General features: G+C 33.9%; 1 protein-coding gene across 4 annotated transcripts in view; it reads left to right on the top strand.

The window, feature by feature from the left end:
* Positions 1-17,385, top strand: part of Nubpl (NUBP iron-sulfur cluster assembly factor, mitochondrial) — a 220,782-nt gene that overhangs the window by 98,982 nt on the left and 104,415 nt on the right. The gene's annotated exons all lie outside the window — the stretch shown is intronic.

Genomic DNA, 17,385 nt, shown 5'->3' with positions numbered 1-17,385 from the left:
AATATGTAAGGAAGTTTCTGGGTTTGGGAGCTATATAAGGTTTCCCAAGTGCTGCTAACTGGTATCCTAAAATGTATCCTTTGTTTCATTTCTCTGGGAAAATATATTTTAATTTAAGAACTGTAATCTTGTCAGAAAGAGGCACTAGTTTTCAAGCCAGGAAACCTGGCCATAGTCCCAGATCTGCTACTACTTCAATGTATAACCTTGGTCAATTTCATTACATTTATTGCATGAGCCAATGACTGCTACTTAGCTGTACAGCTTTTTTACAAGTGACCCAGTGTAAAGATGGTCCTCTGCCAGTGTGTTTTAATAGAAAGCATAAAAATAAACTATATAACTAATTTTAGTTAAGGAAATCAAACCATGTTTGTAGAAATCTAAAATGGAAAAGTGATTTTATTCTCAGCCTTTTATTTACTTCTTCTGTAGAATGATCAGAATAAGCCTTGGCATTATAGCTGGAAATGTTAGTCTAACGTTATCTTTTTATTATATGTGTGGTTTCCTGAAACAAGTACAACCCTTATCTTATAGCAAAGTACAGTGATTAAAATTATGGTTGGAAAATTTCTTTCATTTTTTATTTAATGAGGGAATTTATTATATCCTTTATCTAATTTATCTTTTGTTCACATACAGTATGTATAAGAATTTGTCATAGCCATGTATCTCTGTAGTAGGCTTATCTATGCCAGGTCAGAATTTCTTTTAAATCTAAATTTAGAACTTGGAAAGCTGGGTTTTGTTAAGTGTAAGAAAGGACTGGCATGCATGTGTAAAAAAGGTTAGCATTTACTGAGCCGCTTCTTCAGCATACAGTGTCTGCTCTATTTCAAATGAACTTGAGTAATTGTAATTGATATGAATAGAATGAATCTCTTATTTTGTGTGGCAGAATAAAATGCAGGTTTATACAACATTCCCAACTGTAGTTGCAAGTATACAGATGTAAGCTATACATGTATTCTGAGGGCCCCTAGTTAAATTGGGGTTCTACCATCAAAGTAGCTAGGGGTCTTGCCCAAACAGTAAAGAAAGTGTTGGTAGATGTGGTTGTTTACAGTGCATCTTTCAAAGGATACTCTAACTGGCCCATGCTGGGGTCAGTATACCATCACAATAGGAAATAAATTCCAAGATTTATTACTTACAGATCCTGAGTGTGGAGGATAGCCCTCTTGTCAGCAGATCAGGCAGAGAGAGAGAGAGAAGGAGAGTACATGCCCAAGAATGTGATAACCAGCAGTATATACAAGGAATGAGGGTGGGAGTTACTTTAAGTTTGTGGGAAACTGCCTGAGTTTAAAAAAACTTGAGAGTTTTTTTAAACTCAGGCAGTTCTTGCTGACCATTGGCTTAAGCTATGAGGTGTGTTATCCTACTTTTAATACCTAGGCAGCAACTTTTGCTGAGTCATTCCTGTTACAAATGTTAAGACATTATAAGTAAATTAAATGGGAAATAATTCATTTTATACTTCATAGTCTGAGTAGATTTTTCTAAAAGAAAACAATTTGCCTTATAGTCAATTTGCTAGCAAGTTTAGTTTCCTATAGTAGACTTGAGATCTGGCCATGCATGTCAAATCCTCCATTTGTGACATTGCTGTGGACTTTAGTAGATCCACCTTATGGCCTAGTGCTTTTATGTACAATGCTTAAAAAGCAAAAGTTTATTTCTGTAAATAAAAAATATTCAATACTTGTAGTATCATTAAATAATAAAAAAAATAGTCACCAAAAATACCTAAAATGACCCACTAATAAGTAAATCATTATTGATTTTTTGGCATATTCCTTTAATTAAAAAAAATCTAATGCATAAAATGAATTCATAATAATGCTAAATATGATGCTTTATAGCCTATTTACTTCATTTTCCATATAATGAACACTATCCTGTGTGTATTCTTTAAAAATAATTTTAATAACTCTACTGTATACCATCGTGAATGATTACATAATTGATTTGACTTTTAAGAGCTTATTGTCTTATTTGGGTTGTTTTCTTAAATACAACATTGAACAGGAGTCTATAAACTTTCTTTAATTCCTTTATTTGATGTAAAAATACCTAGATATTATTTTGGGTTTTTTAAGGCTGGTACTTCAGTAGTTCCTACTTTAATTTATTCTTGTCTGCCACATCTCAGAGTTCTCTGAATCTCATTAATTTTATCTCCAGAACGTTTCTGGAATATGTTCCTTCATCTCTATTCTCACTGTTTTTATAGTAGTTCAAGCCTTCATCATTTAACTTGAATTACTGCAGTATCTGCTACAGAACTGGTCTTCCCACCCTTTGGCCTTTTCATTTTTCAAAATATTACTCATCCTATAGTTAAAAATTACCTTTGTAAACCATGGATGTAGTCATATAGTCCTTGGCTTTACAGTCTTTGATATTTTTTATTGTCTTCAATATTATATTGAAGCCTTAGCTGGTTTTTAAAGACATTCATATTTTGGTCCTGTCTAACCCTTTTAACCTATTATTCTCTGGTCTACACCTTCCATATTTCCTAGGCAGTCTTCCCTGAACATACCAAGGTGTTTTCAGAGACTTTTGTGTAGTTCCTGTCCTTCCCATTACACAGAATACACTAACTCCTATCTCTGATGATTTCTACTCATATATTACCTATCCTGTTGATCTTTGTTGTCCAATATAGTAATTGCTAGACATGTGTCTACTTAATTAAATTTATTAAAATAAATCTTAAAATTTAATTTGTCCATCATAAGCATATTTCAAGAACTCAGTAGCCACATGTGAATAGTGGCTATTATATTGGATAACACAGATTAAAGAATATTTTCATTACTGTAGAAATTTCTGTTGGACAATGCTACAATAAAGCCTTTCATAAAATAATTGATTTTCTTCCTAGAGTTTCCATAATCCTTAATATTAGCCATTTTCAAACCCCTGAATTCCTTCTTGGTGGGTGAGGGACCAACCCTTGTTCTTTTCATCTTGAACACATAGTACATGGCATGTAGCTGAATTTTACTGTGTGTGTGTTGGCTGAATGAACAAATGAGTAAAAAATGATATGAATTTTGGGGAGTCAGATGGAATTATGACAATGTTGAAGTCTTTCCAGTCTAAAGAAATGTGGATCCCCTTTAGTAGAGTGCATGATTATCAGTTTTACCTCATTAGTGACTAAAAAAGTCTTTGGCAAGTTGCTCTCTTTGGTTCTTCTGCAAATTAGATATTGGGGAGTTAGATATGTTTGCCCTATAGAATTGAACTCAATGCCAACATTTACTGAGTCTGGGACAGACGCTGCCAACATTCCACGAAATATAAAGTATTTTTCTAGTAGATTCCACATGCTTGAGTTTATAGTCCATGATCCACGAAATAGAAAGTATTTCTAGTAGACTCCACATGCTTGAATTTATAGTCCATGAACTGAGAGAGCAAACATTTAGCATAGTAGAATATGCCTAGAATCTTCACCTCTTATTTTATTTCACTTTCATAATTTTTATGAGGTAGGGTACATTTTTTTTTCTATTTTGATAAGAAAACAGAAGTATAAGAAAGCTCAGTAGCTTTCATAAGATCATATATACCTGGGAAAGGATTCTTTTACATCTCAGCTGCCTCTTAAGTAACTTCATTTGAATTTTTTGTTCCATTTTGATGAACATGTGATAGTTGTACATACTTACGAAGTACAGTGTAAAATTTCAACACATGTATACAACGTGTACTGATCAAATCAAGGTAATTAATATTTTCATCTTCTTAATGTTTCTTTATGTTTGGAGCCCTCAAACTCAACTTTCTAGCTCTTCATAAAATGTCTAAGTTATTGTGAATTATAAACACTTCACTGTGCTGTGGAACATCAGAACTTATGTTTTAAAAAAATAATTAAAATAAAAAATATTTATTTTAAAAAATATTTATTTTAGTTTTAGGTGGACACAGTATCTTCATTTTATTTTTATGTGGTGCTGAATATCACATCCAGTGCCTCACACATGCTAGGTGAGTGCTCTACCACTGAGCCACAACCACAGCCCTATCTGCCTATGTTTTGATACCATTATCCAACATCCCGCTCTCTCTTCCCTTCCTGCTCTTAGTAGTCACTATTTTACATTCAAATCAACTTTTTAAAAAAACTTTTACATATGAAACAGAACATGTAATATTTGGCTTTCTGTGTCTGGCTTATTTAATTTAATGTAAAGTCTTCCACTTCTATCCATTTTGCTGAAAATGACAGGATTTCATTCTTCTTTATGGATAATAGTCCAATATTTCATCACTATATATATATGTGTGTGTGTGTGTGTGTGTGTGTGTTTGTGTGTGTGTGTGTATGTATATACACACATATGTATATATATACACACATATGTGTATATATATGTATATATATATATTTATCACTGTGTGTGATAAATATATATATATACATATATATATACTCACACACATATACACCATCCATCCATGTATACCTGGGTTGATTCCTTCTCTTGGTTGTTGTGAATAATGCTGCAGTAAACATAGGCATGCACATATCTCTTTGATATGCCAATATTATTTCCTTTGAATATGTACCTAGATATGGGATGGCTAGATCATAGGGTAGATCTATTTTAGTTTTTTTGAGAGGCTTCCATATTGTTCTCTATAACTGCTGTAAATAGTATATGAGTTTCCTTTTATTTGTATTCTCACCAGCATTTGTTATGAGTTTTCCTTTTCATAAATGCCATTGTAATTAGGGTGAGATCATATCTTATTGTGGCTTTGATTTGCATTTCTCTGATGGCTAATGATATTTAGCACCTTTTTCTCATATTTGTTGGCCATTTGTGGCCATTTGTATTTCTTCTTTGGAGAAATGTTATCCATTTTTAAATTGCATTATTTATTTTTTGTTGTTGAGGGTTTTTTTAGTTCCTTATATATTCTAGATAATAACCCTTTGTCAGGTGAATGGTTTGCATTCCATAGGTTGTATCTTTATTGATTGTTTTGTTTTCTGTGCAGCAGTATCTTGTTTGTTATAATCCCATTTGTTACCCATGCTTCTGAGGTCTTACCCCGATACCTGTGTCCTGAAGTGTTTCCCATGTTTTCTTCTAGTAGTTTCATAGTTTTAGGTCTTACATTAAGGTCTTTGGTCAGTTTTGAATTGATTTTTGTATAGGGTGAAAGGAATGAGTCAATCTTTTGCAAATGGATATCCAGTTTTCCTAACACTATGTATTAAAGAGGGTGTACTTTCTTCCATGTAAGTTTGTGGCACCTTTATCATGCATCAGTTGGTTGTAGACACATGGGTTTATTTCTGGGATTTTCCTCTGCTCCATTGGACTGTGTGTCTGTTTTTATGCCAGTATCAATGTTATTTGATTACTGTGGCTCTGTAGTATGTCTTGAAATCAGGTATGGTGGTGCATCCAGCTTTATTCTTTTTCTTGAGGATTGCTTTGGCTTTTTGGGGTCTTATGTTTTCTTGATTTCTTGCTCAGCAGATTTGTTATTGGTGTATGTAAATGCTACTGATTTTTTTGTACATGGAGTTTTTTTTTATCCTTTAACTTTACTGAATTTATCCATTCTCATAGCCCTCTGATAGAGTGTTCAGGTTTTTCTATGTATAGAATCATATCATTTGCAAACAGAGTTAATTTGACTCCTCCCTATTTGTATGCCTTTTCTTTCTTTCACTTGCCTAAATTCTCAGGCTAAAACTTTCAGTTTTATATTCTTCAATAAGAGTAGTGGGAGTAGACATCTAAGTCTTGTTCCAGGTCATAGAGGAAATGCTTCCAGCTTTCCTCCATTTAGTATGATATTGGTTGTTGATTTGTCCTGTACAATGTTTATTATGCTGATGTATGAGCCTTCTGTAGCTATTATTTTTTGTTTTTATCATGAGAGAATGCTGAATATTACTGATTTTTTTCTTTGTCTATTGAGATGCTCATATAATTTTTATCTTACATTGTGTCGATGAGATACATTACATTTATTTATTTACATTTGGTTGAATCGTTGCTTCTCTAGGGTAAATCCCATTTGATCACAGTGAATAATATTTTTGATGTGCTATTGAATTCAGTTTGCCAGCATTTTGTTAAGAATTTTTGTATGTTCAGCAGGGATATTGGTCTATAGTTTTCTTTGTTGTTGTATTCTTGCCTGATTTTGATATCAGGGTACTTCCGCCTGGATTCCCCTCCTTTCAATTTTCTCTTTGTAGTTTGAGAAAAATTAGTGTTAGTTCTTCCTTAAATTTTGATATTACGTATTAATGAAGCCATCCAGTTTTGAGCTTTTCTTTGTTGGGAGTTTTCTTTATTCCTGACGGAAGCTCATTGGTCATTATTGGTCTGTTCTGATTACTTTGTTCTCATGGTTCAATTTTGGTAGCTAATATTTGTCTAGAAATGTATCTGTTTCTTCTAGTTTTTTCCAGTAGTTTATAGTAGTTCCTAATTATTTCTTATTGTTTCTGAAGTATTGATTGCAATGTCTCTTTTTTCACCTCTGATTTTATTTATTTTGGTTTTCTCTCTCTTTTTTTCTTCACTAGTCTAGCTAAAGGTTTGTTGATTTTGTTTACTTATTCAAATACTTTCTGGTCCTTGTTATTTCTTTCCTTGTACTAATTTTGAGTTTGGTTTGTTCTTGCTTTTCTATGATTTTCAGATGCATTTAATAAATCAGATGCAGATTTGGAATCTTTCTTTTTCTTTTTTGTATAGATGCTTATTGCTATAAACTACCTTCCTTGTACTGTTTTGGCTGTATCCAGTAAGTTGGGGATGTTTTCATTTTCATTTGTTTCAAGAAATTTTGTAATATACATCTTGATTTCTTCAATGACCCATCATGACTCATTCAGTCATATATTGCTTAGTTTTCATGTATTTGTATCATTCCAAAGCTAACTAGCTTGCTTCCTTTCCTTTTCTTCTTTCTTTTTTCTTTAAATGGATTGAACCCAGGGCACTTTAGCACTGAGCTACATCCCCTGTCCTTTTTTTAGTTTTGGTTTTGGAACAAAATCTCACTAAATTGCTGAGGGTCTCCCTAAAGCGGTGAGAATAACCTTGAACTTGCAATTCTCTTCCCTCAGCCTCCCAGTTGCTAGGATTACAGGCCTGTGAAAGTTGTTAGTTTCTAACTTTATGCCATTGTGTCCAGAAAAGATATAGGGTATGATTTCAATTTCTTTGAATTTGTTGACACTTCCTTAATAGTCTAAATCAAGGTCTATTCTAGAGAATGTTCCATGTGCTGATGAAAAGAATATGTATTCTGCAGCGGTTGGATGAAATATTCTGTAAATTTCTGTTAGATCTGCTTGTTTAGAGTATTATTTAACTGTTTATCTGTTGATTTTTTTTTTTTTGAGTCTGGATTATCTGTACATTGATGAAGGTGGAGTGTTGTAGTTTCCCACTGTTGTTGTTGTATTGGAAATTCTCTTTCTTTAGATCTAATAATGCGTTGTGTTTTTTTAAAGTAAAGTTGAACTCTCTAACATTAAATGTATGTACTTTTACAATCATGATATCTTGTTGAATCTATCTCTTGATCATTGCTCTTAATTGTCTCTTTTTTATATCCTTTGTCTTAAGGTCTATTTTGTCTGATATGAGTATGGTTACTCCTACTTGCTTTCAGTTTCCATTTGTGTAGAATATCTTTTTCTGTCCTTTCACTTTCTTTGTTGGTGAAATGAGTTTCTTATAGGCCACATCCTGTTTAATCTTATTACTAAATAAGATTATTTATTCAGCTATTCTGTATCTTTTACTTGGAAAAATATAGCTTATTTAGATAAAATATTATAATTCATAGTAAATCCTTGCTGATATCATTTTGTTAACTTTTTTCTGTTTGTTTTTAATAGGCTTGTTCTTTTCTTTTTCTCTTATTTATCTTTGTTGATTTGCTAGTTTACTGTATTAATAAGGCTTCTGTTTCCCTTCTTATATATTGAGTTGTTCATTTCCAAGATTTCTGTTTGTTTATTTTTTATGATCTCTATCTCTTTGCTGTATTTCTCATTCTTATCATGAATTGTCTTCCTAATTTTATCTTTTTGTATTTTCTTTAACTGTTACCAGGTTTTTTGTCAACATCCTTTTCTTTTGGATCTGTTTCTAAAGAGTTATTGAGTTCCTTTGAAGACATTGTGCTACCTTGTTTTTTCATACTTCTTGTGTCCCTACATTAAGATTTATGCATCTGGTGGATCAGTTGTCTCTATCACTTTCATAAGTTGAGTTTCATAGTAAAGTATTTTCTCTTGAAAATTTGTTTTAGGATGTCAGTTTGATAATCTATATTGGCTTTGATTCCAGCTGGAAGCCATGGTGTAGTTTCTTTTTATTTTTCAGCCATAATTGATTGCTTTAGGCACGGTATATGTGGTGGAATGGTCAGTGAGCCCTTTTGTCTCTGGAGACCACATAGAGGAGAGGGTACTCTATTGCCCCATGTGTGTGTGGTACACATAGCAATGTGATACCTACTATTTTAGTTAGCTTTTTGTTACTGTGACCAAAATAAGCAACAGGAACAACTTAAGAAGAGGAAAAGTTTATTTGGGGATCATGGTTTCAGAGGTCTCAGTCCATACACAGCTAACTCCATTGCTCTGACCCAAAGTGAGGCAGCACATCATGGGTGAAAGGTGTTGTAGAGGGAAACTGTTCCCCTCATGTCAGCAAAGAAGCAGAGAAAGAGGGGGTGAAGAGTTCATAGGAAAGATGTACCCTTTCAGTACACACCCAGTGACCCATCTGCTGTAGCTACACCCTACCTGCTTATGCTTATCACCTAGTCAGTCCATTCAAACTAAGATGTATGGATCAGGTTACAGGTAATAATTTTACCTTTTAGTATTTCTGCATTAACAGTTTTTTTTGGGTCACCTTATATCCAAACCATAATACCTACAGAGTAGTCAGTCTGCATTGGGAGTGGTGGATATTTATTCAGTAGCAGTGGCAGCACAAGGCATGGTTTGCTTGTGCTTGAACCAAGCAGTGCTGCAGGGCAGGCCAGTGCTGATGGAATGTGTGTTGTCAGGCCTAACAGTGGCATAGCCTGCAGGGTAAATCTCCAATATGTCAATTCCACTGCAGCAGCATCTGTTTTGATGTTGGGTTCTCTTATTTACCCGTCTCTTGCAAAGGGGAGTCTCCTGGCCAAGAAGCTAGGGTTGTAGTTATCAGGTGTGTTTTTTTCTACCCTATGCTCTCATCCCAGGTCTCCACATCTTACGGGGTTTCTACCTCTTCCTTGCTGGGTTTGACAGTTGTTGCTTGGCCACTTTCCTTAAAATGCAACAGTTTGTTTGTTGTTCTAGTTGTTTGTGGAGGAGAGGCCACTGCTGGACAACTGTATTTGACCACCTTGCCAGTTGATTGACCATTTATTTAGTATCTACGATGTGCTAAATACCATGATAGGGGCTCTAGAAATAAAAATCCTATTTTCATAGATCATATGTTTTATGGGAGAGACAGAAACAAATAATTAAAATAATAGTGATCAATGTTATGGAAGAAAAAGCAAGATATGAGAATGATGAGGGAAGGCTTATCTGAGTAGATGAGAATTAACTAGAGACTTGGTTGAAGGAAAGGGATTGAACCATGAAAGTATTTGTCAGAGCCTTAATATGGAGGGACCAAGTGCAGTGGTCCCAAGTGAGCAAGGAAGCCAAGGACTAGATCATGTAGAATTGTATAGGCTTTGTGTTTTATTTCAAGTGTGGTAAAGCCATTGGGGTTTTTTGAGCAATGGAGTGACATGGTCAGATTTTATTTTTGGAAGAATTACTTTGGTGGTTTGTGTTGAGGGAATGAATTAAATGCAGGAAAGGATGAGAAAAACAGAAGTAGGATGATGCCAACTCAAAGCCTGTTCTGATTTCAACAAGTCTATGGGATAGATTGTATTTTTTCCTCCATTTTTAAGTTAGAATACAGAGACAGAGAGAGGTTAAAAGGCCTGTTCAGTGCTACAAATACAGTCTGCTTTATTAATTCCTGTTCTAACAGTGCCTGACTACCATGAATGAGTTTAAGAATTTTTGGCATTGTATATTATTACAGTATATCTAATTAGTATATAAATTTCAAATGGACATTGTCTTAAATTATTTCCTTAATAGAAAAGCAAATTTGTTAAAATATTTGCTATGTAGAATTTATTAACCAGAATTCACTATAACTATACAGAATAGGTAGAAAAAGAACATATATTCTTGGTATTCGAAAGTGGCATTCGATGTAAGAATTTATGTGTACATTTTTTACTAGAATAGAATTCTTCTTTATGTGAGCATGAACTACTTTGAGGTTGCCTTCATTGTAAAATAGAAATAATGTAATCTGAATAACTGAATTAAAATATGAAAGTCAGCATATTTTATTTAGGCAACATAGGCTTAGGTAAAGGATGGGGTCTTGGGAAAATTCTGTTAATTTTTCTGAGCCTATTATTTTTAGAGCTAAACTAAAGACACTTCAGTTTACTTCACAGGATTGTTATGGTTATCTAATGTGATAATGCATCTAAAATTTGCAGCATATTTCTTTGTACATAGGAGTTACTAAATGTTATATTCTTTCTTACAAAAAGCAATATTATAGGTTTGAGATGGATCATTGAAGAAAAATTACATAGAACATACTGATTAATAGCCTAAATTATTGCAGAACTGTAGTGTTTTTTTACTCATTTCCTTCTATTCTTAAGTATCATGTCTTATAAAAAGCTGTCTGAAGCACTGGTAGAATTGTATTAGCCTTTAGGAGACAAAATTTAGAGATGTATGATAGCTGTCTTTAAATGTGTAAAGGGCTGTCATGTGGAACAGAGATTTTGTTCTTTATGATTCAAGAGAGCAGAACTATGATTCAAGGGTGAAAACTATGGAGAAGGTTATTTTGGCTCATTAAAATAAAGACATTTCCAAAAATAGAATGAATGCTATATCAGTATAACAGCTTATTCATAGATACATCAATTTTTCAGACTGTGTCAGGCACTGAGGGTTTTTGATTCAGTTGAAAATTTGTTCAGCCTCCGAGTTTCACTAACACCCAAGCTACATGAAAGCAGAGATTTTGTCTGTCTGTGGGGCTACAATATCTCAATGCATAACTTAATGCCCTGTATCTGTTGAATGAATGAATGATTCAATTGTTCTTGAAAGTCGATATACATACTTCCCTCCTCTTTGCCTTAAGTTCAGTACTGATTTTGTTTGGTGGTTTGAGTGTTTACTTGGGATAAAGATAGGAGAAACTATGTAAAATTACTATTTAATAAGTAAACAAAGGAGTTAGTGCAGTGTTACTTAACTGTGGCACTAGGAATATTATGGGATGATGATGCTTTGTTTTGGGGGATCTGTTCTATATAGAGTTGGATTTTTAGCAGCATCTCTGCCTTCTATATACTCATCAGATACCAGTAACCCCCCACTCCCACACATACATATCAGTTATGGCATTAAAAAATGTCTCCAGACATTGCAAATGTACCTTTGTGGGCAAATTGCTCCTTGTTGAAACCACTAAATTATGAGTAATCACTAGAACACATACTCATGCAAAAAGACTAATCCAATATTTTTATAAGATTAGAGACAGTAGTGTTATTTGATAAAACTTGTTGTAAATTATTTAATAAAACTCTGTATTGATATAATTTGTATGTTGAGGCATACATGTTACTTTAGGAAAATTGTTTTTGTAATGTTTTTGTATTCCTTCTTTTTAAATATGATGAATTCAAGTTCATCATTTAGCTTTAACAGCTTAGTAAATGAGCACTTACCAGTTTTCTTTCAGGGTGGTAGAATTGATTTAGGTCATATTTTTAGCCCCTGCTTGCTTTGCAAATCATTATGTTACAATAGAGATGTGAAGAGTTCATAAGCAGGGCTTGGTAGAAATAGTATCCTGTAACTATCAAAGACAGAAGAAAGCAAGAGTGATAGCAGGAGTAGAAGCAAAGTAAGCTGTAAGCAGTAAGATGACCAAGGATTCCAGAAGCAGAAGAACTAAGCTTTTTAAAATTATGTATTTTTAAAGTTTCATATTTTTCATCTCAGTCTAGAGGTTTGATCATCTCATGATGAATATGGCTTCATAAGTAATTATGGTATACACTAGTCTCACTGGAAATCAATCATTTTTAGGCTGCAGTAAGTTTGTACTTGTTGACTTCTCTCCCTGGTATTTATGTTGATATTTCCTGTTGTTTAAATCTAAATGACAAGCTTTAATAAATCCCTGCTTGCATTATATTTTAACTCAGTATATTTTCTTGTCACATTATGCTTTTTTTTACAACATATTATATTGAACTATTCATGATCCTGATTTAATTATAGACTAGGCATTCTTACATTTTAATATACAAAACTTGTGTGCATACTGTGATGAAGTCATTTCTAAAATATAGTGGTCTTATCAGACATTATTTTAAAGAAGCATCTGTCACTATTTCTATTATAAACTCTAATTTATTTTTAAGGAGTTTTTGACTTGCTATTTCTAAATTGCTTTGAGTCAAAACCTAGTATAGAAGTTGTCAGCTGAAATCCGAGTTTCGTTATATTATAGAAGGAAAAAATTGAAGTTCATGTTTTCAACTACTTTGTGTTAAAGCATTTAAAACACTCTTATTTTTAGTGGATTCAGGTGCTTTTAACTTGATATTTATTTCCTATAAACTCAAGTAAGGAAATAGAAACTACCCTCATTGTTATACGAAATTACATATAAGAGGAAGTGAGGGGAAAGGGGAAAAAAACAAGAGAGAAATGAATTACAGTAGATGGGGTAGAGAGAGAAGATGGGAGGGGAGGGGAGGAGAGGGAGGATAGTAGAAGATAGGAAGGGCAGCAGAATACAACAGACACTAATATGGCAGTATGTAAAAAAGTGGATGTGGAACCCATGTGAATCTGCAATATGTATACGGGGTAAAAATGGGAGTTCATAATCTGCTTGAATCAAATGTATGAAATATGATATGTCAAGAGCTTTGTAATGTTTTAAACAACTAATAATTAAAAAAAAGAAAATTAAAAAAAAGGAAATAGAAACTGACAGCCACTTAAATGGACTTTTTTCTTCTTCTGTGTTGTGCTATAACATTTTTGATGGACTTATTTGAGAAGTATGTACCGAGTATAGATGCATTAGGTATGTTGTTTGAATCACCTTATAACCTGAAAGTGTCTGTATAAAGCCTGTGGGTAACTAGATCTAGATTTACTGCAAACATAGAAACTTGAAAAAATATCAGCTATAATGAGATTCTGGAGACAGCTCTGTGGTTGAGGAAGTCATTAGTAGTCAAATGATCAATAGTTGTCATTCTTATTCCCTTTGTCCTTTCTTGAGTGGCATTACTTTGTAGTCTCTAACCTAGCTGATTGCTGCTCTTCCCCTTTGTGAGATGTTGCTATTATAATAAGTGCTTCTGTGATTATTTTAAAATTGTTTTTAAACCACTTGAAAACCAAAGTTAATATTTATTATTATCTAAATTTGAACCTGAGATTTTGGGATCCTGTTATAAGAGTGAACCCTTGTAGAAAGTAAACATTGTTACTGTAGAATTTCATACAAAATTAAAAGCATTAAGAAGCTAAAGTATCATAAAGTATCTTAAATTGAATGAGTTTCTTCACTTATTATTATTCAACAATTGAGGAACAAAAAAGGCACACCTTACCCTCTTGTGTCATGCAGTAAGGAGTTACATGATATGCAAGCAATAGAATAAAGAGTACTTATTTATTTTGATCAAGTATAAAAATATTCCAGAGGTTTACCCTTTTAGAAATGATCCACAATACAGATTAGAAAAACATTGTCGAGGGAAGGGAGTGAGCCACCCCTTGCCCCACACCACCCTGCCCGCAGATCTCACCTAATCGAAATATTCCATCTCTGAGAGTGTTAGAGGACCCATATACAGCTGCTCTCCACAGAAATCACCAGCGCGGGACTCCCGGGCCTCAGCCTTGGAGCAGAACACCCGGTGTTGGAGCAGGACCCAAAGCCCGAAGTTCTAGCCCATGTAAGACTCAGTGAGCACCTTAGCAGAATCACCTATTAACACATCTACAGATCGCCAAGACTCCCCTCCACTCCCACGCAAGTCACTCAGCTGCTACCTACCTGTAGCACAATGTAGTCGCCCAGCTCCCCTGACCTCATCAGGCTCCCCCCTACCTCAGTAGACACCCCAGCACTAAAAGCATCCTGCCACCATCTTGGCTCAATATTCTCACCATATTAGATATTAGATCATCATCTAATATATCAGTTTATTTTTTCAAATAATTTTTTTTCAAGTATCTTGTCCAGAATACAGGCAAAAATAACCAGGCACAGAAAAACAAAACAAAACAAAGACACTTTGAATAATCATTAGTGAATGTAACAGGCAATAGAAATAGACTCAATGAAGATGAAATATTGGCATTATTAGACATAGAGTATAAAACAACTTACTATGTTCAAATAAATAAAGTCAAGAATAAGGAGGGGTGGCTGGGGATGTGGCTCAAGCGGTAGCGCACTCGCCTGGCATGCGTGGGGCCCGGGTTCGATCCTCAGCACCACATACAAAGAAAGATGTTGTGTCCACCGAAAACTAAAAAATAAATACTAAAATATTCTCTCTCTCTCTAAAAAAAAAAAAAGGAAGGACAGAAAATATAGGGTAGGAAACATAGTAGAATGGATCATACATTATTACCCTGTGAACATGTATGATTACACAACTGGTGTGATTCTACATTATGTACAACCAGAAGAATTAGAAAATATACTTCATTTATGAATGATGTTTCAAAATGCATTCTACTGTCATGTATAACTAATTAGAACAAATTAAAAAATTCAGTAAGAAACTGGAAACTATAAAAAATTACCTAACAGAGTTAAAAAAAAAGATTCAAATAATTTTAAAAACTGAAATATATACCATTTAAAGTTTAGTTATTAGGTTGGGTGTGGTGGTGCACATCTGTAATCCCAGTGGCTCAGGAGGCTGAGGCAGGAAGATCTCAAGTTCAAAGCCAGCCTCAGCAACAGTGAGGCACTAAGCAACTTAGTGAGACCTTGTCTCTGTCTCTAAATAAAATACAAAATAAGACTGGGGATGAGGCTCAGTGGTTGAGTGCCCCTGAGTTTAATCCCTGGTTACCCTGCCCCCCCCCCAAAAAGTTTAGTTATTAGATTTTATATCAGATTAGATGCAAATGTAAAGAGAATTAGTGAACAGGGAGGTAGATTAGAATAAATCATCTTCAATGCAACGAGGAACAGTAAAAAGTGGGAAATTCAAAAAAGGACAGAGATATAGATATTCAGTGCAAAGAATCAGAAAGCCCAGAGAGCCCATGTGAGTTCCAAATTCGATACTTTGCTTATGCAATAAATTTGACTAAGACAGTACATTTTTTTCCCCTGGATTTCATCATCTCTTCTAAAATGGGTAATGTTGTGATAATGCAAATTTACTTAGCTCTGTCCTAATATTGCTTAAGTTTTTGTTGTAACTTCACCCTTCTTTCATTCAGGAAAATATTTAAGTATCTAATATTTCTTAGACCCTAAGGTAGGTGCCCAGAATGAATACAGGGAACAGTTTGCTTATGAGAAACTCAATGCTGTCAACTGTCAGCTTTTAGTACCTGGAGAGCTAAGAGGCTGAATTCTTGGAAATGCCTAGTATTCTGAAAACCCAGAGTTAAATTTTAACAACAGTCTATTTTTGTGAATTACATTCTGAAATACTACTAACTCCTTTTGTAACCTTCCTCAGAAGAGAACATCACCAGAAGAAACTTGGAGTATTATTCTCAAAACTTGATCAAATATGTAATATAACCTAAGGATAGAATTTGGATTTCATGTTGGCTCTTCAGATTTCCAGTTCTTTACTTGAGAAAGTAAGCTGAAAGACCTAAGTTCTAGCTATGCTACCACTGTTCTTTCTTTAACTTTGCAGTTTTGAAAGTAGTAAAACTAGATTCTGGACCAGTTACTTCTCCTACAATTCAGACTCTGGGCATTTATTTTACATTTCTAGGGCATATTCTTTTAAAACACTGCTGATTCAGTGCACCTTTTTAAAAATTAGAATTACATTAGTTTTCTAGTTTTGTGCATTCACAGTCTCCAAAGTGGAAGAATTCTTTAAAAGTATCTGGGCCAGCTGGGTATAGTGGTGAATTCCTGTAATTCCAGGGGTGGCCGGGGAGATGGGGGGCAGGGGCTGGGGCTGAGACAAGGGAATCCTGAGTTCAAAGTCAGGAGCAGCAAATTATCGAAGCCTTATGCACGACCCTGCCTCTAAAGAAAATACAAAAAACAGCTGGGGATGTGGCTCATTGGTTAAGTGCCCCTGGGTTCAATTCCCAGTACCAAAAGAAATAAAAAATAAAAAATTTTAAGAATGTATCTGGACCTAATTACTCTCAGGGTTTCAGCTGGTTTTTGATTATTTTTCAATTTTGTGAGTGTGTGTTTTTTAAAATTTATTTGTTCTTTCTAGATATACATGACAGCAAAGTGTATTTTAACATATTATGCTTACAGAGAATAAGTATAACTTGTTTCAATTAGGATCCATAACTCCATATCATGTATGCCTGTTTGGTGGTGGTGGGAATTGTTGTGGTACTGGGTATCAAACCTAGGGGTGCTCTAATACTGAGTTACATTCACACTCCTTTTGATTTTTTTATTTTGAGTCACGGTCTTGCTAAGTTAGTGAGGATGGTCTTGAATTTGTGTTCCTCCTGTCTCAGTCTCCTGAATAGCTGGGATTATAGGCATGTGCCACATGCCCACCTTCTTATATTTTTATTTAGATTTTCTTTCTCATCTTGCATTAGTTAGTTTCTGTTTTCTTAGGAAATGATCCATTTAATCTAGTTTGAAAATTTTATTGGTATGATAGAATATTTAGTATTCTGTTCTAATATAAAAAAATTACATTGTTGTTAAACTCCTTTTTTTAAAACTTCTTTTTTTGTTAAACTTTTTTTCTGTTAAACTTTCTTTCTCATTTCTAGTTCTATTTTTTCTTTTTTTAAAAATAATTTTAAGTTATAGATGGACACAATACATTTATTTATTTGTTTGTTTGTTTGTTATGTGGTGCTGAGGATCTAACCCAGTGCCTTACATGTGCTAGGCAATCGCTCTACCACTGTGCCACAACCCCAGCCCCTCTAATTTTTTTTAAATGATTTGTCAAAATGGTGTCTTATTTTATTATTTTTTAAGAAAAGAAATCTTTTGACCTTTGTTGATTGAATATACAGGTTATTTTGTT

Source organism: Ictidomys tridecemlineatus, chromosome 5, assembly GCF_052094955.1.
Source record: "Ictidomys tridecemlineatus isolate mIctTri1 chromosome 5, mIctTri1.hap1, whole genome shotgun sequence".
Taxonomy (NCBI): domain Eukaryota; kingdom Metazoa; phylum Chordata; class Mammalia; order Rodentia; family Sciuridae; genus Ictidomys; species Ictidomys tridecemlineatus.
Note: the sequence above shows the minus strand (reverse complement) of the source record. Positions and strands in the feature narration are given on the sequence as shown.